This window comes from Sapajus apella, unplaced genomic scaffold, assembly GCF_009761245.1.
Source record: "Sapajus apella isolate SASKATOON/1434 unplaced genomic scaffold, GSC_monkey_1.0 scaffold19, whole genome shotgun sequence".
Lineage (NCBI taxonomy): Eukaryota > Metazoa > Chordata > Mammalia > Primates > Cebidae > Sapajus > Sapajus apella.
Window position 1 is genome coordinate 21,125,842 of NW_022436959.1, and position 26,730 is coordinate 21,152,571.

General features: G+C 34.3%; 1 protein-coding gene and 1 long non-coding RNA gene across 10 annotated transcripts in view; both read left to right on the forward strand.

Moving 5' to 3' along the window:
• The window catches only part of CRPPA (CDP-L-ribitol pyrophosphorylase A), a 331,189-nt gene that overhangs the window by 215,978 nt on the left and 88,481 nt on the right, over positions 1-26,730 (forward strand). The gene's annotated exons all lie outside the window — the stretch shown is intronic.
• On the forward strand, positions 9,466-24,732 carry LOC116557257. The gene is made up of 3 exons (XR_004271447.1): positions 9,466-10,938; positions 13,143-13,145; positions 24,720-24,732. It is a non-coding gene; the product is annotated as an uncharacterized LOC116557257 (long non-coding RNA).

Below are 26,730 nucleotides of genomic sequence, written 5' to 3' on the forward strand. Positions count from 1 at the left end.
TGGCCACAAACAAACCTCTCGACCACCGAACAAGGAAGGAAGTGGTGATTTATTTGCCTGGGAGCTGTGGAAGGTGAAAATACCTTAACAACCAAGCTCCTTGGCAAAGAAAATTCTTGCCCTTTCAAAGTTTAACAGTTCTAGAAATTACATGTGAAAGGGTCTTGATCCATGAAGTAGACATGGGGTACATGACTAGGCGGGGGGTTTGATCATGTTTAAGCAAAAATAATGCCTTCCAGAAAGATCGCTCCATACCATGCCTGTGATCTACAGGAGTGTGATTAAGGGTGGCACCTGGTGTGCCAGGCTTTACTTCTCCTGTTGAAATGCAATGTAGAAGTCTAAGGGCAAGGGGTCTTGGAAGCTTGAGAGGATTAAGGGTCTCCTTCCTCAGGTAAGTATGTTTAATTTTATATTAAGTATTAAATGTTCTGATCCTGGTAAAATTTTACCATTGGTGTTTTCAATTTTAGTGATAACAGCCAAAATATATAAAAAATGAGATTCACGGCTATTTGCTTAAAGGTGCTGAAGAGGTCAGGAGAGCTCTGAATTCCTTAAAAGTTGGAGGAGTAAATCCTGTCTAAGTAAAGAAAACAATACACAGTGAATTGGCCCTGCTTTCATTAGAAGGGATAAACACACAAAGAAGTAGTGTCTTGAGATATTTTTGTCCGGCTTCAGCAAAAGCAGTACTGTTTCTTTGATTTGTAAAGACTTTTATATATATGCCTGCGTATACATATATATACCTATATGTACACACACACGCATGCATATAAAATAGACATTTAATCCCTTTTATTGTTTCTGGTATTTATACTTAAGTATTTGATATCTTCCCAAGCTTATATGAGCAGCAACTTAAAATATGGTGAAATTATTTTCTTAATGTTCATATTTTTTAAACTATGGGAGACTGAGAACATGTGTGCATCCTAATGTAAATGTAGACTTGTTTATTGAAGCAAATTTACCTTAGAAGTAATTTATGTAAAATGTTAATTTCACAAGTTTTTAGTCAGAAGTTTATGAAAAAGCCGTTAGTTAACTAATTTTAGAGGAATTGTTTTCTTAAATATAAGGTCAATATAAAATATATACTACAAATGTTAAAAATTAAAGTTAATATCATTTACAGTAGCATGATAAATATAAAAGACTTAGGAAAACAAGTGTAGAGAACTGTTCAAGATCTCTATACTTAAAAGTACAAAATATCAATGAGAGGAATTAAATAACACCTAAATGAATGGTTTGACAAGATGACAGTTCTCCATTGAATGAGCTGTAACTCAATGTGATCCTAATTAAAATGCCAACAGACATTTATTTTTGAAAATGACAAGCTGATTCTCAAATTTGCATGAAAATGCAAAAAGCCTACTATAGACCTAATTTGTAAAAGAATGACAAAATTAGATGACTCATATCAATTGATTTAACAATTTGTAAGGCTATAGAATAAAGATTGTGTAGAATTGGTGTTAGAAAAATAAGTAGAGAAATTGAAATAGTCTAGAAATAGACCCATACATATTTAGACAACTGATTTTTGACAAAGGTGTCAAGGTGATTCAATAGGAAAAGGAACGTCATTTCAGCAAATTATTATAGAATTGGAAACATTTGTTAGTATTCAGCTTCAATCTCTACCTATCACCTAATGCAAAAGTAAACTCAAGATGATCAGAAATGTATATATAAAAGTTAAACTAAGATACAGACATACAACAACAAAGTTGAATCTCAAACACTGTGTTTGATGGAAAACATTCGGCAATAGAAATCATTTATGATAGATTTTGTACTGTACTATTTGTACTGTGTACTGTATTATCTGTATAATGACTTCTTTTGCTCTGGTAGATACTCAGGAGTGGAGTTTCTGGTTTAAATGGTAGATCTGCTTTTCGAAGAACCAGCAATCTTACCCTTATAGTGTAAAGCAGAGGTTTGCCTGGTATGTTCTAGAGTGAAGACCTTATAACCTAATCTATTAACACCTAAATAAATGGATATGTATATCATGTTCATGGATTGAACATATCCCCTAAATTTGGCAGTTCACCAATCACCTAAGTAGGTGATAGGGTGAAATGACTTTCATTGTACAGTTTGTACTATATTATTCCTTTTCTTTCTAGAATCTGAAGTTCTAGAACAGGCAAAACTAAGGTAATAGAAATCACAACAGTGGAAAAGGGCAAGAGAGATGATGGAAATGTGCATATGAATTAGGATGGCAGGTATACAGTTGTATGTATTTGTCAAAACTCATTAAGCTTTACACTTGAAACGTGCAGTTTGTAGTGTCATTTATACCTCAGTAGAAACTAACTTTCTTAAGAAATCACATCAGATCGTGCATGTTATCTGTACATCTCTAAGAAGGCATGTTGCTAATATTGCTTTTTACAACTTAGGCTGCCTCAGAACCTTATGTATCACTCAGGGTTCTCCAGAGACATAAAACCAACAGAATATTTATATTCTGAACAGGTGAACTGTCACGTCCACCCAAACAGTAAGCATCTAGCTGAGAGAGGATCCCTCTATTCTTTTACCTTATCACTCACACCATCCCATGTGGAAAAGCTACAAGTGCAATTACATAAATTTCAAAATTATCATTGAATTTCATTTTCTAATGGTAAATCCACTTGTTTTTTGAACCACTCTGAACTGAGGAGGGGAGACTTCATTTTTTTTTGTACAGAAGGATCAGAGATGGAATGATTTGTCGAAGACTAAGTCATTTAAAATATATTCACTATGCCAGGCATTCTTTTAGAAGCTTGGACTGTACCACTGAACAAATCATACAGTCTCTGTACTTGTATATCTTGCATTTTGTAAGTGGGAGACAGTTAAAATAGTACAAAAGAGAATTAAATGGTAAGAGAATTATCGTAATAACTTGTAGGGGGAAGCATAAAATGGAATAAGGTCAGGGAGGAGACATTGTGGATCTCAGGTGTGGATTTGCCTCATTAGGAAGATGGCATTTAGCAAAATGCTTGAAGGAGCGGAGGGAAATAGCCTTGCAGATATCTTGGGGCAGCACATTTCACTAAAGGAAGCAACCAGTGCAAAGTCCCAAAGCCCAGTAACTAAGACTAGTACTCTGATACTCACTAGTTAATTCTTGTAGCAAGTAAGTATTGAGCATGCTCTGCGCAAGTATACTGCTCACCTTTGGAGCTACAACAGTGAAAACACAGTGCTGGAGCAATTCTTAATTCCTTCCTCTTTCACCTAAGGAGTGTTTCCTAAACCCTGAGCCACACCACCATTATCAAAGTCTGCAAATCTGTTTTACTCTAGGAATTTTCTGTAAGGAAGAAATAATTATCCTCAAATATATGGGTGATATAGCTGATGAAGATAATTTAAAGGTATTTTAAAATTCATAATTATGCACTTTTCAACTGACAAATACTGAAAATTCAGCTTAGTGGTATAGTCTATGAGCATTTCAGAAGTTGAAAGGGTCTTCATTCAAGGACATACTGGGTAAACCTCTGCTTTTCTTATGAGAGTAACATTGCTGCTGCTTCTAAATGTAGATCTACCATTTAATTCAGAAATCCCACTCCTGGGTATCTACTCAGAGCAAAAGAAGTTATATGAAAATGATGCATACACATACCATGGAATACTGCTCGGCCATAAAAAGGAACAAAATAATGGCATTCACAGCAACCTGGATGGAGTTGGAGACCATTATTCTAAGTGAAGTAACTCAGGAATGGAAAACTAAATGCCGTTTGTTTTCACTCATAAGTGGGAGCTAAGCTGTGAGGATGCAGAGGCACAAAAATCATGCAATGAACTTTGGGGACTTGGGGAAAAGGGTGGGAGGGGAATGAGGGATAAAGACTACACATTGGTTGCAGTGTACACCGCTTGGGTGCTGGGCGCACCTAATCTCAGAAGTTACCACTAAAGCACTTACTCCACCTGTCGCAAACTCTCCTTTCTGCAAAAAAAGCCATTGAAAAGAAATTACCAGTTACAAAAGCCACACTAAAATGTGCTCTAAGGGAGATCCTAGATAATTTAAGGAGGAATAGCATAATTAGACCTGTGTTGTTCAAAAGCTTACATTTTATTTTCGGTTATGCAGCAAAGCCAAATGGAATAAATCTATTGAGGAATGCTTACCGTTTCATTATAGTTATTTTTTTTCATTTTGTAACATGGTGACCTAATCTACCGTACTTAATTTGTTTGTTCCTATTACCAAAAATGGATTCAAGTCCCAATTTTTCTGCATTGCACATAAATAATGCAACATTTTTAAGTTAACTGTCTTCTATTAAAAGTTAGCAATTGAAAATAGCTTTCTAGTTTAGCTCTGCCTGGATAACTTCAGATGAACTTTGGGAACAATGAAGGCAGACACTTGTGAAGCTCTATGCCCATGCTAGTAGATGGCATCTGTTTTATGTATCTGCAAGCTGATTTGACATTTATGTTTGGATGAATTTTCATTGTAGCCTTATGTTTGAAAGTGTAGCCTTTTGTGTTTGAAGTTTTAATTTTGATTTGATAAGACTATGTTGAACCAAATAGTTATTGTATGAGAGATTTCAAAATATTTATCAGTAAAGGTCCCTATATTCTTATATAATACTGAATTGTTTTAGAGTTGAGATAAATAGTTGTTAAGAGAATTGAGAAAAAGGGAAATGGGTGTCAACATATTTAGATTTAGAAAAGTAAAGCAGTTACGTATTTATAGAGGATTTCTCAAACCTGTATTTACCTTGGATATTTTCACTTGGGATTCTCCATGTGGTCTGTATTCTATTTCTGTACAACAGTCTTTCCCACTCAGAAAAACCTCTGTGATTACTGCTAGTGTCTAACTCATTTCTTAATGCTAGGTAAATACACATTCTCGATGAATTATCCTTGATCATGTTCTATTTTGATCTTTAATGTTGCTGTCAGGCAGCATAACAATATGAAATTATAACAGTTGTGTTTAATCTGTGTGGTACTTGGCAACATCATGAATATTCATTCTTTGGTAAGACAGCCTTCGGCTTTGTTACTCATTCAGACTTCCCATGCATGTGGCTATGTGGTAGCTCTTGCTTGAACATATAGATGCTTGTTGGCTAATGCCTTCTCACTCTACAGATGGTAAATATGCAGCCATAATTTTTCTAATGATGTTGCCATCTGGGTAGAAACCACTGCACATTCAGAATTTTTCTTGTGTACTTTTTACCACTGTGAATATCAAATGAGATCGGATCACAGCAAAATGGCTCTGCTGTGCTCAACCCAGTTCTGTGATGCCTCAGATTTCTAGAGTTGCAGTGATTTTATTCATGCTTAAGAGAATACTTCCCTTGTTAATATACCAGTAGCTAATGAGGGTTGTGAGATAGCCTCAGTCACACTCTTGCTGAGATTTATTCTAGTCCTGATGATTTGTAACAATCAGAGAGGGGAAATTGGAACCTTTGAAATGTGCATGAGTTTTTTTTTTTTTTTTTTTTTTTTTTTTTTTTTTTGAAATGGGTGTTTACATCTGCCAGAATCTTGAGAGACAGTGAATGATGTTAAAACATACTAAATATTTGCATGAGTGTGGATCATCCTTATCTGCATTTAAGTTACATTTTTTCTCTTATGTTTTTGTTATTTTCAATTATCCTGACTAGAAGAGCTGAAAATAGCGCTTTTTATATTTTGGAACTTGTTAAGCAACTTCTCAAGGAGCTAGAGACCTGCTATATACTAGTCAATTACTTATATTAATAAAATACATGTGTATTGGAATAATGACAGAATTCCCTTGCTATTCTTCAAATTGTTATTGTATATGTAAATTTCTTTTGAAAGCCACATGAAAGTAAATACATTTAATATGCATTAAACTGCTTTTGAAAAGTTGGGCAGTTGATGAGTATTATTTACTGAGGGCCTACTGTGTTCCTGCAATGAACTGAGTTCTCTAGGTTTACCTGATACTATGCTTACAGTGAACCTGTTGGGGTATTATTATTTTATAGGTGACCAAAAGGAGGCTCTGAGAGTTTCAACCTCACACTGCTAGTAGAGGCAGACATTGAATAGAATCCCGGGCCAGTCTGTTACCTAAGTTTTTAATATTAATAACTGCAATACTATATGATGCATTGCTTGAAAATACCTTCCAGATAGTTGTGCAACTGTTACCAGCAGTAATTATGACTTGAAACCATACTGCTTTCTTTATTATTGAACAATGTATTTAATACTTATCTGTTTAACATACTCCCTCACCTCATCTCTTTGCTCACACCATACATTTGTTCTGATTGTCCTGACTATGAAATAGGACAAAATTATTTAGGGATTGAAATAAAGACTTTACCCAAATTCGTACAAACTGTCCTGGCATTGGCTCAGTTCTTCAATTATCTAAGACTAGAAACTAGATCACCTTGCAGCCTGGAACACTCTTCCTGAGTATTAGCACTTGCTAATCTTTAAGGATATTTTTTTGTCTTGAGTGTAATTCTGTTTCAACCACACAAATCTCTAGACTTGTTACCTAATTCCTGCTTCTGCTTCACTAAAGGAGATTTACCTTCCCATCATCTCAAATCCGTGGCTCCTCCTCCTCAACTCCTTTTTTCTCGAGGAATTATTTAATTCTTACCAATCCCATATTCCCTCAAAACTACCAAATTGAGTTTGGATTTACAAAGTCACATTCATTTCTCTTCATAGGGAGCCTTTGATGTTTTTCTTTTACTCCCTTTTTATTTCCTTCAGGGCATTTATAATTGTGCTATACACATTGTTGATTCATGGTCTTTGTTGAGCAACTCTTAAGGGTAGCCTTGGATCTATACAGGTTAACAGAAAAATGAAGTAGCAAGAATATTTTATTGACAAGCAGAAGTTAGACTTGAAAAGGATTCAGAAAAATGTCCCAGTTCCTTTGTTTTTTCTGTTACAATACTTGTGCTAGTATGGATTATTGAAATGCTAAGAAAATGTCTTTTTGTCTAAACAGAAAACTGTAAATATACGTATTGGTACATAATCCAGAAATACTTAAGTTTTGGGAACAGAAAATTCCCTAGAAATTTGTCTAGAGACTGAGTGTATGTTTTCAGCGTACCATGACTGATTAAACGCATATGAGTAGAACAGTCAGGAGCAGCATAGTATATATGTTTAATGGGCCTAAGTAGTTTTATAAGTAATGATTTAGGTATCATGTGGGAAATACTTGAAAAAAGAAAACCTTATCTTTGTTGTTTCAGTTTTTAGTGAATATTGGATACTAAAAATATTTTTCATGAACCATACATGATGAGACTTAATAAAAATAAAATTATTAAAGTGGAGGCTGTGAATCTGAAAAAGGAACTTTCACTTAAATACTTAATTTTCATCTTTGCACATGAGCAAAAATTAAATTATATGCCTAAAGTGTGAATGTTAATCTTAGATCTTGTCTGATTCAGCCATCTTTCAGTGTAGATTAAACATTGTTAAATGCATTGAATCCATTGATGGTGGGACAAAATCCTCTCCTTGATATTTTCCTTCTGTAAGTTTTCTAGAGTTTGTTCTGTTATCTCATCTGTGTATCTTTGGGAACTCTGGGAGCAACTTCTGTTACTGAGCTTATTAAAAAATCAGGACTCAAGCTATTTAATACATTGCTACACTAGCTATTTAATAATTGTATAGTACCATATCCCAAGGCTAAGACCTCTTTTTGATAGTCTATCATTTTTATTTGACCAAGTAGCCTGTCATTTTTAACATTTATTTTTCTCGAAAAATAATTCTATCAACCAGTAAATTCTTTTCAATCCTGTTTCTCTCTGTCTTACTTACTTTAGGCTACTATAACACATTTCCGTAGATTGGGTGGCTTATAAACAGGAAAAATTTATCTCCCACAGTTGTGGAGGCTGGATTTTCAAGATCACGGTGCCAACATGGTTGGATTCTGGTGAGGGCCTTCTTCCAGGTTGCTAAGACTGACTTTGTATACACACACATGGCAGAAAAGAGTTAGCTAGCTCTCTGGCCTCTTACAAGGGTACTAGTCTACCTTATAGGAAGGCCATGAGAACTCTTCCCTTCTGATCTAATTACCTTCCAAAAAGACCCATCTCCAAATACCATAGTATTTAGCTGAACGCTAATACATTGGGATTAACTGGGTATGGGGAGCAGATATATTCAGGCCATAAAATCCTCCAAAGAAAATAACTGTTGACCTTTTAGTGGATATCTACTTTGATAAATTTTACTTGGATTATCAAATCTGTCTATATACGTATGTATATATATGGATTTGTATGTCCTGGAGGACTTTACATGCCAGTTTATCTAAATTTATCATTTCTTTTAACTGTTGTAAACCATTATGTGGTCTATTGGTGCTGCTCTGAACATTAAGATGTGTGAATATGTACAGTCATGTTCATGTGCATTTATTTCTGCAAAAGAGAAATCTAAGAAGTGGAATGCTTAGGTTAAATAACATACCCATTCTTTTACAGTTGCCTCCTTATTCATTTCTATCATAGTATGTCATTATTTTGACTGCCACATCTTTTCCTTGTTAACTTTTCCAGTCAGTGCCTCCTGGCCATGCTACTATACCAATACAGTGGTATTCTGTTAGAATTTGATACCTAGAAAATTTATTTTTGTTTGACTTTCAACCCTTAGTGGAATATAAAAAACATATTTCAGGTGGTTCTCGTATTGCCATTACTAGTACTCTTTTAATCATCAATTGACTTGAAACAAAACTAAAGAAACCGTCTTCCAAAGTGTAAATTTGCTTATCCAGATTAGGAGAAGCCAGGCAGGAGCCACACACAAAAACATTGGAGTTTTCTTTATATTCCTATTGCCACCACCATTGTTACACCTTGTTATAATTAGACTACTATAAACATGAAGGTGTGGATTAATAAAATGAACCATGGTGATATGGTTTGGCTGCGTCCACCCAAATCTCATCTTGACTTGTCACTCCCGTGATTCCCACATATTGTGGGAGGGACCTGGTGGGAGATAATTGAATCATGAGGGTAGTTCCCCCCATACTGTTCTCATGGTAGTAAATAATTCTCATGAGATCTGAATGGTTTTATAAAGGTGAGTTTCCCTTCACAAGCTCTCTTCTCTTTTCTGCCTCCATGTGAAACATGCCTTTCACTTTCTGCCGTGATTGTGAGTCTTCCTTAGCCATGTGGAAATATAAGTCCAATTAAACCTCTTCTTTTGTAAATTGCCCAGTCTCAGGTATGTATTTATCAGCAGCATGAAAATGGACTAATACATATGGAGAGATATGTCTGTCTTAAAATAGACTATGGTACCTAGAACCAGTTATTTTACTTTTGACAGTCTATCTCATTTAAATTTTCCTAAGCGTAGAGAATCACATGCACGAAAACGTCCAACCCTAGAATGTATTCTAGGGATTTCCTTCTTGTAAAATTATTTGAAGAATGTTTGTTCTTTGCAGCCAACTACATTCTTTTGGTATAGCATTTGGTTTATGCCATGCGGTGCTGCCACAAAAGTTTCTGAAACGTATTTGGATGAATGGAGGAGCTAGGGATTACAGCAGTGATACCTCACTCTTCAGGCTGGGATGTAGGTGATCCTTTGTAACTGATTTCAAAAAAAAAAAAAGAAAACTTATTTGTTATGCCTTTGGATATTAACCTTGTGCCTATAGATCCTGAAACATTAGAGGAAATGCTGGGGAAAGGTAACAAAACTGGACTATGTTCATTTTTTTTTTTTGCAGTATGCAATAAAGAAACAAACTTAGGTGCAAAGTGACTTATTTGAAAACAGAGAGAAAAAATCTACATGGAGGGAGAGTCTGATGATTTAAAACTTGGGCTATCCAGAAATATATTCTCTTCCCAGACCAGGAAGTCTGCAGTTTCCCTGGCTAGGAACATCACCTATGATTTGAAACATTTAGCGTTAGAACAGTTTAATTTTGTGCCTTAAACTGAAATTAGTGCTGGCAATGGCCATTGAATTGGGTATTTTTTTAGGAGATAAGTTTGGGAAAGGACAAAACCTAACCTTTTTGGCTTCTCTTACGTACCTTCCTTTGAGCATCCTGTGTTCCATCTAAGGGGCAGAACTGTATGTGATAAATTCAATTTGGGGTCATCTTTTCAATTGCCTATGGCATAGGCCATTACACTGAGGATGGTAGAATAGACAAGATTACAACCCTGTGCCTGTGAAACACTAGAGTATCCAGAGTCCTAGAAGGACCCTAAAGCGACAAGGCCATAGATTTGACTAGATTCAGCCACAATAGAAGCATCCTGAATTTTTATCAGAAATCTGTATCCATAGAAATGGTAATCCTGGTAGCAGTCTGAGACTGTTCAATCCCTAAGGCAAGTTCTCAGGCTTTCCACTACAGAGAAAATGAGCTGATAACTGTATGGCTCCCAGAAAAGGCATTCTCTACAATACTTTTCTCAGTATGGCCATGGAGTAACATGAACAAGAGAAAGCCTTTCAGAAAGCAGAAACTTTGGCTATCCAGGAACATGTTTTCTTCCCAAACCTGGAAGCCTTCAATTTATCTTGGTAGCATCATCGACTTATGAGAGAGGTATGGGCCAGGGATGAATTTGAATTGCTTTTCATTTACCCCTTTTCTGGCATCGTTTTTGCCATGGTTGACATTGTGTTTTTTCTCTACCACTGATTGACGTGTGAATGTGAAGAGTTAGCTACCTTACTATTTAGTTACAGTTCCCTGGGGTCTTTAGTTACAGACCCCAGATCTTTGAGATGAGAAACTGGTGCTCTGACTGTAAAGAACTTGAAGCTCGAAATAGATGTAGTCATTTTTAGACATGAGTCAGCCCTTGTGATTTAGTATTTTCTGTTACTCAAAACATAAAGGTCTTTATGGATAGACTTTTCTTGGGCCTTTACAGAAAGTAGTTTAATAGCATTTTTGTTACTTCACCAACTCAAAGTCATTGCACATTCTATGAGGGCACATTCAAAGTGGAGAGGCCTAGATTATCCAGAAAGGTAAGATGATGACAAACTTGGCATAAGTCACAGTTAAACTTTGGGTGGATTCTAACTGACTAAAATTGCTGTGGGTGAGCAGTGCCTTGAAGTGAGAATTGTGAGAATTGGGGAGCCAGGGCTGATAACTTGGTTATGAAGAAAACAAATACATTTCTTGGGGCTCTAGTTTCTCTTATTAAAATGAGAGGATTGTGTAGATGCTCTATACAGTTCCATCTAGGTTCCTGGTTCTTAAATTATTTTGTTCAGGTTAACACTGGAGTTTTGCTTGGGATAATTTATGAAATACTTCGTTTATGTAACACTTTGGATAGAAAACCCCTTTGTAATAATGGAATGAGATGTTATTTTCACATGTTCTTGAAATGATGTTTATAAACTATAGTGACAATCTATATTTTTGTGATTTTAAGAAATCATTTTCTGTTAAACAAGGAATTTTACTATGGCTTATTTACCCGCATCCCCAACCCTCCCCAAATTCCTAATAAACCTTTTTATATTTCATAAACTTTACTAATTAAAATTATTAGTAAAATTATTAATATTAAAATTATAGTTGATACAATTTCTCTAGGACAAAATATTTTTTTATCCCTATTAATGCTGCCTAGCATCAATTAGTTGGGTAGTTACAGAACAATGTTAAGCAATATATTTCAGGCAGATGCAGAGATATTTTGTAAAGCAAATGCAAAATATGTATTACATATGTTTTTATTTATTGCTAAGTGTTAAATATTTACCTACCTTTTTAGCAATTATATGTTAGGTTTACAGATTTAACAATAAATACTGATGATACAGTTACAATGGTTCTGCTGCTTATTAGAGGCTAATTACATTGTTTATATGTACATATATGAACTATATATGAAATAGCTTAAAAATCTGTAACTTATTTACTGTTAAAAGGTTGTACTTAAGAAACAACTTATAATTGTTGAAGAATATAGTACTTTTTTATTTTCTTATATTCAGTATTTGTAATATTACCATATGTTTCTATTTTAAAGCATAAAGGTGTCTTAGAGGCTGTTATATATGTGGAGCATATTTTGTGAAATATCCTTGAATTAATTTAGTGACTTAGGCTGTTTTCTAAGTTGAGAAAAGCGTTCTGTTACTTTCCAAGAGAATGTGATTTTGTAAAAGATGTAGTCCGACAGGATGATTTGAATTGTAGCAGTGAAAATCATCAATTGCATGTCATTATGTTTGTGTTTTTGTTTTGGTGCACTTGATACTACATATGTGTTTTCTTTATGCCTTGAAGCTGGAGATTTAATTAATAAGTCACATAAAGAATAATAAAATTTAATGATTTGACCTGTTGAACATTATGAATACGTTCTTCTCTTCCACCTTTTGATTGTGGTTATAACTAATGAATGATACAATAGATTCTAATTTTATCAGAATATGTTAATGAACACTGATTATGGATATTAATATATTTTAAATTCATTTGGAAAGGAAGTATGTTTTCGAGGGTCTATAATTAGTATATAATCTTTTTTCCTAAGAAAAAGTCTTAAATACATTTTCTTAAAATAATTACCTTGTATCTCATTCCATTGGTAATATAAAATAAAAATTATAATCATACAGTTGTTTTTTCATAATTTGCAATAGAATTAAAATTAGAATTTTTAAATTTTGACTGTAGTAGAGATCAAAACATTATCTGGAAAGAATATTATCAATTTAAAGTCTTCAACTTTATATCATGGCTTTTGTACAAACATTACAGCTAAAATTACAGTGAAGCTTTTCTAATCACGTGTATCATATCTGTTTGCCATTCTGTGAAACACAAAATGAGGAAAGATTTTTATGTGAAAGCACCACAGCAATTTGGAGATACAAGTTCAGCCATCTTAGTCACATACAGTTTTGGTATCTTTCAGTAAAAGATAAGTTTTATGAATGTTTTGATTTTGACTTTCATTAGATATCACACATAGACATAATTCCAGTAAGCTATATTTATATTTTATGAGGGACTTCTTTCCCTAAATATTTACTATAGAATTCATAACTTTGTTTTTCTTGACAAAAAGCAGACTGTAACAATTAGAGAATTGGCATTTCACAGTGAAAGCTCAGTCAATTACAGAATAAAGTGATAGAAAATATTGTTAGATGAATATATTCCATTATGTGATTTTGAAATTAATGAATAACATAATGCTTGCCACATATGCATGTAATGAGATTAGAGAAATTAGCAACCATGTATGCCTAGTTTAGTAAAACTGCCTTTACATTATCTATGAAGGATAGCATCTCATAAAAAACCATAAAAAAAACCTCTTATAATGTATTTGTTGCCATTCTTATATTTTTATATATTATAACTCAACATTTTACCTCCATCAAGGAAGTTTTGTTACTAATTAAGAGTTATGGAAAATACAGTGTTGTATATTTTTTAAAATTGCATCTGTATTTCTGGTTCCCACCTCTCACTGTATGTTAGAGTTACCAAAGGGCTTTTAACAAGTACTGATGCCTGGGTCCCACCACAAACCAATTAAATCAATCTCTCAGGGTAGGATTGGGCAATAAAGTTTGTTTCTAGAATTCTCCTCATAATTCTAACATGTAGCCTAGGTTGAAGACATCTTGTCTCTGTGGTACAAGAATATACACAAAAGTATTATCATAGCATACCATTGAAATAAAATTTTATTTATCTCTGTGGCTTATAGAGTTCTAACAAGCCTAGCAAATTAGGAAAAAAAACCCTTTTCTTAACTTACAGCTTTATGATGTTATTGCTGATGCTCAGAAAACATGGATTTTTTTTTTTTTATTAAATACATGTTAAAATGAATGCAACAGTAAAAAAAAAAATGTAATGGATGCTCCTGCTATTGCTGATCATTCTTTGGAAAATCATCTGCTGACATAAATGAACATCATGATTGGTTGACTATAGCTAAGGAAAGACTTCTGCAAACACCCTTAGATGTCTTTTACTGCAGAAATGTGTGCCACAGTGTATTCATTTTCTGTTGCTGCTGTAACAAATTACCAAAAACCTAGTGGCTTCAAAAAACAGATTTATTATTTTATAGTTCTGGGAGGTCACAAGTTCTAAAAGCCAGGATGTCAACCAGGTTGCGTTCCTTTTCAAGGCTCTAGGGGAGGATTCCCTACATTATTTTCCTGGTTTCTCAAGGCTATCTGCATTATTTTGCTTGTGCCACTTTCCTCTGCCGCAAAGTGCAAGACCCCAGTTTCTGCCTCTATTGTTACATCTCTCTCTCTTACCCTTCTACCTCCCTTTTAAGAGGACTCTTGTGATTATGTTGGCACCACTCACATGAAGATAATCCAGGATAACCTCCTCAATGGCCATCTTTAGGGAGGCTTTATTTTGTCTCCCATTTGTAAAGTTGAGCTACTTTTTAAAAATAAAAATACAGCATTTAAAAATTATCATAGGATAGAGTGTCTGCAAAGAATAGAACAAAAAGAAATTCAGTGCTAGATTTTCAGAGAGCAGGACAGTGCAAAAAAAAATACTTGAAGTTAACACTTGTTAAAGAAACTATAAAATATATGGACACATTTTAATTATGTAAAAATATTTTAGTTCATTATTCTGTATTTTCTTATTGCTTTACTGTGCAATTAGAATTTGATTTTCCAAAATAGTGTCTAATTTGAAATAAGATTTGTATGTGCTTGAAGCACTCCCAAGATATACACTGTTTGTTCTATTTCTTTATCTCTCCATGTCTTCATATTTCTTGTCATTAAATAGGGACTCAACCAAATTTATGAAGATTTGATACCTAAGTGATCAGATGTACACAGCATTTTTCACACGGGTATAGGAACATAATAAAGGCACAATTAATAATTGATGTTAGTATAGCAGATTTATCTTTTAAAAATGCTTATGTATAGACTATTAACATCCAATTATTGTCTGACTCAGTAGATTTCTGTATCTTCTGTGTATTCATTGAATGTTTTTATGTATCCGTACTCTTAAGATTTTGTGGTAGATATAGTGATATAAAAATAAGTCATTGATAGTCTGCCCTCAACTAAATATATAATATCCTATTCAATGTAAGAGAGATACAGAGAAATGATTTTAGTTCAGAGGATGAAATGTTTTTGATAATGTATAAATACTATATTTGTTTCTTGAAACTAAACCAACATGGTTTATCCCACCATTTCTTAGTAATTCACATAATAATTTGTGCAGGCATAAAAGTTTTCTTTCATCTTAATTTTCTGCTAATTCGGTATTTTAAATTCTGAAGCTTTACAGACATAAATCTTCAGAAGTTCTGTGCAACAGCTGTACTTCATATGGTATTGGAATCACTGATAACCCACTTTTACCAATTTCCAGATGCCAGCAGATGAATCACAGTAATTGCTATATGGTACTTTGTGTCTGTCACATCCACATGTCACTGTTCTGCCATACATCTAACTGAGCTAGGGCCAAAATCTTACAAGTAAGCACTCCCCCTCTAAATTCAATATCCAGAACTCTCTATCAATCAGGAAAAGACACATAATGGCCTTTAAAAATATTCCAGTGTCTTAAATTCTAGTCAGACTTGCCATTTTTTCTTTTTTTTTTCCCCCTTCTTTTAGACAACAGCCAAGAAATCTTCATTAATCTCTCTACTGTTTGTACTTTATTGAAGCTTTCTCCTTCCTCTTGATTTTCTGGAAAAAAGTTGGTACAAAGGGTGTACAGAAAGATACAAATAGAGTTTGCTTACTAATTCTGAAGCTTATAAGAACCACAGTGGTTATAGTAGGCTCACAGAAATTCCAGAGGGAAAATAGGTATCCATTTTGTGGCCTATGTGAGAAGATAGGTGGTTTTATAAAATGATAATGTATGTAATTATTGCTGATTGCTCCTGTGTACTTCTGTTTGAAAACAAAATTGTGAAGAAATATGTTAATTAGAATATTTTGTTTCTAGAGAATTATTTTTTCCACAATTAATTGCTCTTCATATTATAACAAGATGTCTAAGAAATAGTAAAAATAAAAATAATTTGTCATGGTATTTTAGTCATTTTCCTTCAAACTTTTTTAGTTTTGTATAGTGTTTGATAGAAACATATACATATGTTCTTTTGTTTTCTGAGTTATTACATTTATTGCCTTCGTATACATGGATATGACCCCCAAGTGAATATCTCTAGTCCTACCCTGATCATCTGATCTCCACAACCTTCATTGTAACTGTTTCACAAAATTAGGATTCTGTGTGTTGCAATGTTTTAAAAAAGTTGAATTAATGAATTTGTATCAAATAGGACATATTATACACCTCATTCCTTTTCAGATATTTTCTATGTAACACTGTAGTTTTAAAACTTACATATAATAATCTACCTTTCTAGAGTACTATTTCATTAGTTTCAACAAATGTATTGAGCAACCACCAGCACAACCAGGGTACAAAATGGTTCCCTTAACTCTGTCGTCATGTTCTTTTTGGTCATACTTTCTCCTCATCCCTACAGTCTGACAACTATTGATTTCTCTTCTCTCCTTATTGTTTTGGCTTTTTAACAATGTCATATAAATGCAGTGAAACCATATGTAACTTACTGAGTTGATTCTCACTTCTTTCGCTTAGCATGTGTATTTGAGCTTAATTCACATTGCTGTGTATATCAATAGATTTTTCTTAATGCAGAATAATAATCTTACAGATGTACCATATGATTTACTGAACCTGTAGGAGGATATTTTGTTTGTTTCAAGATTTTGTGACTATAAATAATGCCTGTATAGGCAAAGACTCAACAAAAAAAGAAAACTTCAGGCCAATATCGATGATGAACATAGATGCAAAAATCTTCAATAAAATACTGGCAAACCAATTGCAACAGCACATTGAAAAGATTATCCATCATGATCAAGTAGGCTTCATCCTGGGCATGCAAGGCTGGTTCAACATACACAAGTCTGTAAACGCAATCCATCACATAAACAAAACCAAAGTCAAAAACCACATGATTATCTCAATAGATGCAGAAAAGGCCTTCGACAAAATTCAACAGCCCTTTATGGTAAAAACTCTTAATAAACTAGGTATTGATAGAACATATCACAAAATCATTTATGATATTAAAGAACATATCACAAAATCATTTGTCGTAAAAGCTATTTACGACAAACCCACAGCCAGTTATCATACTGAACAGGCAAAAACTGGAAGCATTCCCTTTGAAATCTGGTACTAGACAACGATGCCCTCTCTCACCACTCCTATTCAATGTGTTATTGGAAGTTCTAGCCAGAGAAATCAGGCAAGAAAAAGAAATAAAGGGTATTCAATTAGGAAAAGAGGAAGTCAGATTGTCTCTATTTGTAGACAACATGCTTGTATATTTAGAAGACTCCATAGCCTCAGCCCCAAATCTCATTAAGCTGATGAGAAACTTCAGCAAAGTCTCAGGATACAAAATCAATGTGCAGAAATCATAAGCATTATTAAACACTAATAGCAGACTAACAGCCAAATGAAGAACGAACTCCCAGTCACAATAGCTACGAAGAGAATAAAATACCTAGGAATACAACTAACAAAGGATGTAAAGGACCTTTTCAAGGAGAACTATAAACCACTGCTCAAGAAATAAGAGTGGACACAAACAGATGGAAAAACATTCCATGCTCTTGGATAGGAAGAATCAATATCATGAAAATGGCCATACTGCCCAAAGTAATTTATAGATTCAACGTTAACACTGTCAAGCTACCAATGAACTTCTTCAGAGAACTGGAAAAAAAAAAAAAACACTTCATGTGGCACCAAAAGGGAGCCTGCGTAGCCACAACAATCCTAAGCAAAAAGAACAAAGCTGGCAGCATCACACTACCTGACTTCAAACTATACTACAAGGCTACAGTAATCAAAACGCATGGTACTGGTACCAAATGCCTTGGAGGCCTTGGAGGCAATGCCACATATCTACAACCATCTGATCGTTGACAAACCAGACAAAAGCAATGGGGAAAGGATTCTCTGTTTAGTAAATGGTTTTGGGAAAACTGGCTAGCTGTGTTCAGAAAGCAGAAACCGGATCCCTTCCTGACACTTCACTAAAATTAACTCTAGATGAATTAAAGATTTAAAAAAGACCTAACACTATAAAAACCCTAGAAGAAAAGCTAGGCATAACCATTCAGGACATAGTCGTAGGCAAGGACTTAATGACTGAAACACCAAAAACATTGGCAACAAAAGCCAAAATAGACAAATGGGATCTAATTATACTCCACAGCTTCTGTACAGCAAAGAAACAATCATCAGAGTGAACTGGCAACCAACAGAATGGGAAAAAATTTTTGCAATGTAACCATCTGACAAAGAGATAATATCTAGAATCTACAAAGAACTAAAACAGATTTAGAAGAAAAAAACGCATTCAAAAGTGGGCAAAGGATATGAACAGACGCTTCAAAAGAAGACATATACGAGGCCAGCAAACATATGAAAAAATGCTCATCACTGGTCATTAGAAAAATGCAAATCAAAACCACATTGAGATGCCATCTCATACCAGTTAGAATGGTGATAATTAAATCTGGAGATAACAGATACTGGAGACGATGTGTAGAAAAAGGAACACTTTTACCTGGTTGGTGAGAGTATAAATTAGTTCAACTACTGTGGAAGACATATGGCGATTTCTCAAGGATCTAGAAATAGAAATTCCATTTGACCCAGCAATCCCATTGCTGGGTATATACCCAAAGGATTATAAATCATTCTTTTATAAAGACATATGCACATGGATGTTCATTGCAGCACTGTTTACAATAGCAAAGACTTGGAACCAACCAAATGCCCATCAGTGATTGATAGACTAGACAAAAAATATGGCACGTATACACCATGGAATACTATGCAGCCATAGAAAATGATGAATTCGTGTCCTTTGTAGTGACATGGATGAATCTGGAAACCATCATTCTAAGCAAACTGACAAAAGAACAGAAAAACACCACATGTTCTCGCAGGCAGGCATTGATCAATGAGAATACATGGACATAGGGAGGGGAGCACCACACACTGGGGTCTGTTGGTGGAGAGGGCTAGGGGAGGGACAGCAGCAATAAGGTTGGGGAGGGATAACACAGGGAGAAATACCAGATATAGGTGAAGGGGGGATGGAGGCAGCAAACCACATTGCCATGTATGTACCTATGCAACAATCTTGCATGATCTACATGTGTACCCCAGAACCTAAAGTACAATTTAAACAAAATGAGAAATACTTGCTTTAAAAAATGCCTGTATAAGCATTCATGTTCAGATATTACATAATTTATATGATCATACATTTCCATTTTTCTAAAGTAAGTACTTGGAAGTGTTGGGGAGAATAATATGAAAAGTACACATTTAATGTTATGAAAATTTTTTGCCAAGTATGGTGGTGAATGCCTGTAGTCCCAGCTACTTGAGAGGCTGAGGTGAGAGGACTTGTGTCCAGGAGTTAGAGTACAGTGTGGGCAACATAGTGAGAACCTGTCTCTTACAAACATTCCTAAGGTGTTTTACTGTTTTTCAGAATATTACTCTTCTGCATTATGCTAGAAATGTATAATTGATAGTTGCTTCCCGCCTACAGTAGCACTTATTGTTCTTGTTTTTATATTAGCCATTCTCATATGTTTGTAATGGTAGCTTATGTGGTTTCAATTTTTTTTCCCTAATTACTAATGAGATTGAACATATCTCTTTATGACCTTGTTTGCTATCCATATAGCTACTTTGGTGAATTGCTTTGGTTGGTGTTAGAGTTCAGAGGCACTGGGATTGATAAAAGAAAATTTAAAAATTTTAGTGTAGAGATCTGTGAAGAAACAAATTGTTCTCACAGTTCTCTAGTCCTTCAGTGGTTATAGTTACAGAGATACAAGATGGAGAAGAGTGATTCTTTGCGTCTGGCAATTTTAACTTTTTCATTAGTGATGAAGAGTGAGCTAGAATAATGTATGCACTTACAGTAAATATTCTATTGAAAATTTTTTTTAAAAAAGTAATGTATGCAAAAATGTAGTTAAAAGTGGAATACTTTAACTGAAACAGTATATTGAGAGATTGTGGCTTTTAATCTGTTAATATTTTGCTTATTTTAAGGTAGAATACTTTAGAGAGTACCGTGACTTGGGTTTATATTATGTTTAAAGCTGATCAGTTTAAGTCTTCAAAGTAGTGTGTTCTCAGATTGTCCAGTTTTAAAACTTTATGTATATTTACAAATTAATTTATTTAACTTTAATGTTAAGACTTCGCATCTAAGAACCATTTTCATTGCTTTCCATGAACTGCCTAAAGTGCAGTACATTACCACTGGGCCATATGAGCCTATAACTATGAAGAATGTCCAGATGTTGCTCAATAAACAACAAAATTTCTCTCTTCCCTCAACTGGAGACCTGAGGTGTATCTTCTAATTGGTGAAAATAATGTGTGGAAGTATTTGCAGTTTAGTTGTTTTGTCCCTTCTCTCTGATGAAGAGTAGGATGGAAAAAATAGATTATTTTGATACTAACTTGAGCTGTTTGCTGAATAATATAATGGTTCCTTTGAAGCCTTGCTTGGAAAATATTAACTGAAAGATATAAATCCTCTAAATCAGAACCTTTTGACTTGTCTTTACAGAATTACATATAAATATCCTTGTGCTACATTTAAAAAATGGAAGTTGTGACATCTAAGTATTTTATGGTTGATTGGGTACTTTCTGCCAAAAAAAAAAATTAGAATTGGGTACTTCCTCTAATTCTATAACTCAGTTTCTCTTTCTTCATCATTTAATGCCTTTTCATTATGAATATGCTTAAGAGAGTGGTAACTGCTAATTTGTAATTATTTTTTAATTGGAAGTGGGTTTTTTGCATGAGAGAGCAAACTACACCCATGGGCCAAGTCTGCTATTTGCTTATTTCTCTAACTACAGTTTTATTAGAATATAGCCAGTCTTGTTTGTGTGGTCTTTGGGGCTCCTTTCATGCTCCAACAGCAGAATTGAGTAGTTGTGACACAAACCATATGGTCCACAAATACTATCTGCCTCTTTACAGAAGAGATTTGTTGACCCCAACATCATAAGAAGATATTTTCCCCCGTGCTTACAATTTTTCTAGAACCCAGTTATGAATTACATCAGTATGATGCTATTGGGCTATCCCGTTTGCACCGAAAGCATGATTTCAATGTGTCTTGTAAATAGAATCATACAGTTTGTGGCCTTTTTGATCTGGCTTCTCATAGTTAACTTTTTTTGAAGTGTTTAAGGAAGTCTTTCCTCACAGATCACAAAGGCAGTGTTTTCTCCTATGTAATTGTATATGTTATCATTTACTTACCTTCCATGTTCAGAAATTTTAACCCGTCAGGAGTCCCAATTTTTATATTGTTTTAGGTAACAGTTGAGTTTTTTCTCAATATAGTGAGCTACTTGTTTCAATGGCATCTATTAATCAGTGTTTTTCAAAAAAATACAGGTAACATTTTTATTGAGAGTGTATTAAATATACAAGCATAGTTTAACTTTAGATCATGGCTGTTAATATTCTATTCAGTAGTATGGAATATCTCTTAATCTATTGTGTCTTCCTTATGCCTGTTAAAAGGCTTGTAACCTTTTTTTCTGTAGGGATCAGTGAATACTTGGTTAACTAATTCCTACATAGCTTTTTGCTTTTGTGAGTGGTCTCTCATTTTATCATATTCTATAAATATAAATTGCAAAATTAGAGTACCATTGATTTTTACAAATTGATCTTTTATTTGGACATCTTGTACTCTCTGATTAGTTTTAAGTTTATTAGTTTTTCTAAGTGGACCATGTAGTAGGTTGCAAAGAGTAACAATCTCATTCTTCTTTCAACATGTGCCATATGTTATTTCGTTTTCCTTTCTTAGAACGTTTGTTAGGATTTGCTCAACTACCTTAAATGTATTGGTGAGAGTAGAAATACTTGTCATATTATCTCTCACTATAAAAATGCTTCAGATATTATTAGGTATAGTGATTGTTCCAGGTTTAGGTCTCAAACATATAACGATGGAGTACTTTTTTCCAGAATACCAATTGGCACATTCCCTAGAAGACGTAGATACTGCATTTGACAGATGAATTTATTCCTGGCCTTCATTAGAATCACCGGAGGAATTTAGTGAAATCTGAGCTTTAACCCTAGAGTTTTTCATTGAATTGGTCTGGGTTAGAACCCCTCTAGCTGCAGATCCAACTTCAGGACAATGATCACCAAGCTCCTTAGTTTCTACTCTGCCCAGTCTTCTTGTATAATTGCAGAGGGGAAATTCCGCAGTGTCTCTACTGTCGTTATTTATGGTGGGCAAATAATCGGGAAAAAATTTCTTGTAATTATCAAGTAAAGAACGTGTAGGAGGTGGAACAGCAGTCACAATTCTTGTTTGGGGAAGGAAGCAAAGAAACCATGCTTTGGTAAGCTGAGGTGAACCATAGGGAACTGAAGTGACATTTTTGATATAAAACGAGGAAAACTACAGTTATTTGTAAGATCGTTCACCTTTATTATGTGTCTAAACCCCTGGAAAACATTGATACCACAGTTATCAAAAGGATTGGTTGAAGAGGGATGTCAATGAGCAAGTGTACCATTGAAATGTATGATATACTGCAAGTGTCATTGTGCAGGACCTCTGAGAGACAGCACTTATTTTTAAGAGCAAATGTGTTCTTTGTTCTAAACAACTTTTCTTAGAAAATACTTTTGATCTATTTGGTGAGTTGGAAAAATTTTAAGTTTAAAAATCAACAAGATACATTTAAAAACACAACAGATAAGTAAAAAGAAAGAGAAGTAGTATAAAAAAACATATGAAATATTTATATTTTGTTGTGTAAATTTTAATATGAATTAGCTTTTTAACCATAAAGGGCTAAGCAGTCAATGTTGAGTTGCATAAAAGTTTGGAGAAACATTTTAAATGTTTGCTATACAGGTGCTTCCACTAAGACATTTAAAAATAATGTCTTTCTGGCAAAAACCCATCCTGCAATGATTTTCACAAGATACTGGGTTTCCAATATTTCTCCTTTGGCAGCTCATGTCTGAGTTTGCTGATTAATTATGTATAATTTTAATCATTTACTTTCTGTCCTGGAGAAGGAAACAGAGGACTATGGGCGACTAATATTGTTAAGGAGCTATGACAGTCAATTTTATAAATTAAAGTAATCACGTTCTAGTTTTAGATGGTTTGTGATTTATACTTCTATATTTTATTTGTTTATAATAGTCTATGGCCTAAAAATTCACTTTAATATGTATTAAAACTGCAACTCATTTGCACCAATCTAACAGATTAATTAGAAATGCTAGCTGCTGTTCACAGAATAATGTAGAGCTCCCTAAACTCAGTGTATTTTATCTACCAGGAATATCTAAATTATTTACAGTTTAATATTAGCATTTGTTTTCCTCTTCCCTCAGTACAGTGCTGCTTGTTTTCTGGATCTAAGGAGAGTTGTTTTCCATTGTCTAAGTAGTCAAAACAATTGTTGTTGGAAATAACCTCATTTTAGCCAATTGTCCAGAAGAAGTGTATGACTTTATTTCCTGATAACAGTCTATGAGAGAGACACTAGTAAAATAGTGATACAGTGTAGAACAAGAAGATCTTCAGTTCAAGTACAGTTATGCCAGGGCAACAGAGTCACACTGTGAGTTAGTTGGGCAATGTCTCATTGAATACATATATTTTTTTTTCTTGAATTTAAAGCCTTACAATTTCATGCTCAAGCTGCCTACACTCGTCTGAGTAAGAGCATTCTCCTACGAACACTTAGTATGTTGTAAAACAACAAAACAAGACAATCACTTTAACAGTTTGAAAAATATTTCATTTTGGTATTCACCTTCCTGGCACATAGCTTTAGATTATGATTAGCAATATTTGTGAGACTTTATTAGACAGAATGTAAAGGTAAACAAGTGTATAGCTGGAGCTTGTTTTGTCTTTCTATTTTTGTTTCTTCAAATGGAATAATTTTTGACCTCATTAATTCCTGTTCTTTTCCATTTAATTAATGTAGTACATGTACTTTTGAAATTTCCCCTGTAATATTTTCCTCCATTTTAATTGTATCTTACCTTTTATTAGTTAGGGAGGATATAAGCTAGGCATTGGAGTGGAAATAAAATGTAATTTTCATGATCTTTTTTATTTATGTAAGACAGGCATGATGTTTCAATTCTGCCAGCTACCGAGAATAAAAGGTGTTATTACTGAGAGCTGGATTTCAATTTCCTAAAAATATCACATTCCTAAACTTTCCTAACAAATTTCCCATATGATTTGACAATGTCTGCAATTCCTTAAGAGTATAGGGTTGTGATTTTGACAAGCCCCTTTAGGGACCATTGGTTTTCCAGGTACCCTCAGCCAAATCTAATGGTAATTGCTTGAGTAGTTATCATCACCTCATTTGTTGAGAAACTTTACTTTCATTAACAGTTGTGTAAATAAAGCCATATAGTATACATTTCTTTTAGCATGTTTATTGGTTAACCTAACCTTCAGTCTGGCTAAAATTGAAGAAGATAATTTATTTGTACGGTCACTGAGTTTCTTTTTTAGAATTCTGGATAGATACACTAATGTTTCTGGTTGAATGGAGTTAGAATTCTTGTTTTGACCACAACTGTGTTGTTTCCATGAGAATATCCATGTCTGTTCTCTCTTCAATGATATGTTAATGATGTGTGTTTGTGTGTGTGTGTGTGTGTGTGTGTGTGTGTGTGTGTTTTGTGCTCTTGAGTCAGTTTAAGTTCTAATTTATTTAGATTTAGACTGAAAATAGTGATACTAGGTAAATTTAATAGTTTTATGTTCATCACATAAATCTATTTCAATTCGGTACCAATAATACTGGTTTGTATATAAAGGATTCCAGATACGTCATGTTCCTTATATCTCCCTATTCACTTAATTTTACAATTTTACATTAACTGTTTAAAAATATATTTATAGCAAACCAAGTTGTAAGAAGTATTTATTGGTATCTAAAGTGAGCAACTAACTTGGCAATGAACATGAATTATCTATTTAGTCAGTTCACAAGAAGGAAATATTGACCCATATTTGTATTGTTTTGGCTGATTTTGTCACTTATATAACTTAAAAAAATTTTTTTTTGGCTAGGTGCTGTGGCTCATGTCTCTAATCCCAGCACTTTGGGAGGCTGAGATGGGCGGATCACAAGGTCAGTAGTTCGAGACTAGCCTGACCGAACTGGTGAAACTCTATCTCTACTAAAAATACAAAAATTAGCTGGGCATGGTGACATGTGCCTGTAATCCCAGCTACTTCAGAGGCTGAGGCAGGAGAATTGGTTGAACCTCAGAGGCGAAGGTTGCAGTGAGCCGAGATCATGTCATTGCACTCTAGCCTGATGATAGAGTGAGATTCCATCTCAAAAAAAAAATTTTTTTTTTATATTATCACAGTGATTGATGACCATAATCAAATGCCAAGAATCACATCAAGGAATAACAAAAGTCACTTATAGGATTTAGGCTAAAAATAAATCATACGTAACAAGAAGAAAGGAGAAGTGAAAAATAGTAACAAATATTTGCATATTTACATAGCGCACTGGATAACGCAGCACAGAATAAGACAATCCATTCTTCCTAGCAAGTTACAGTCTCTCCTAGGAAAGATGGTCTTTAGATAAATAGAGTGGGATGAGAGAGGAGTAAGGAAAGCTTTGATAAGAATGTTTAAGAATAGATAGGTAGGGATTAAGTAGGTAAATAGATGGGAAAGAAATATTTAGACAGAGGGAAGAGCCCTGAGGCAGAGTATGCATAATACATTCAAAGAAATCAAAGAAGTCAGTGAAAGATATGTATTCTTATCCTTGATTTTAATCCAAGGTGTCAGTGGCTCAGAGATTGACTTCTAGATAATATAGCTGATAAGAAGTTGGAATATTCACAAGCCCATTTTGTCAATACCGTACAGCACTGACCAGGGTTATGGAGACACAGTTATAAGTAATGGACCTGGCAATTTGGACCCCATGCCTTTATTCCAGACCGGATAGTCGATCTTGGAAATCCTGGGACAGTTAACATTGTAATTTCTTAATACATTTTAATACACTTATCACCTTCTTATACATAGGCATCATCTGTCAGAAAATATCCAAAGAAATTAGGAGATTTTTTCCAAACTTTGCAGAGTTTATGAATTACATGACAAGATTGGATCAGGTCAACCCAAACAGGTAAGAAACAGCGTATAGATAAGCACTACTTTGTGTTATGGTTTTACAAATTTGGAGAAGTTGGTGATAAAAGTAGGTTGGAAAGAAGGAAAAAGCTTTGGTGAAGAGGTTGCACGCAAGCTTAGGGTGGTAGTGTTACTTAGGAAGAAAGCAAGAAGAAGGACGTTGGCATGGGTGAAGGGCTAGGCAGAAGTAGGATGCTTTTACAGAGTAGTGCTGGGTTCATATTGAGAGCAGTGGGAACCTGGCAAGACCATGATGTAGGAGTCCTGAGGCCGGGTATGGTGGCTCACGCCTGTAATCCCAGCACTTTGGGAGGCTAAAGTGGGCAGATCATGAGGTCAG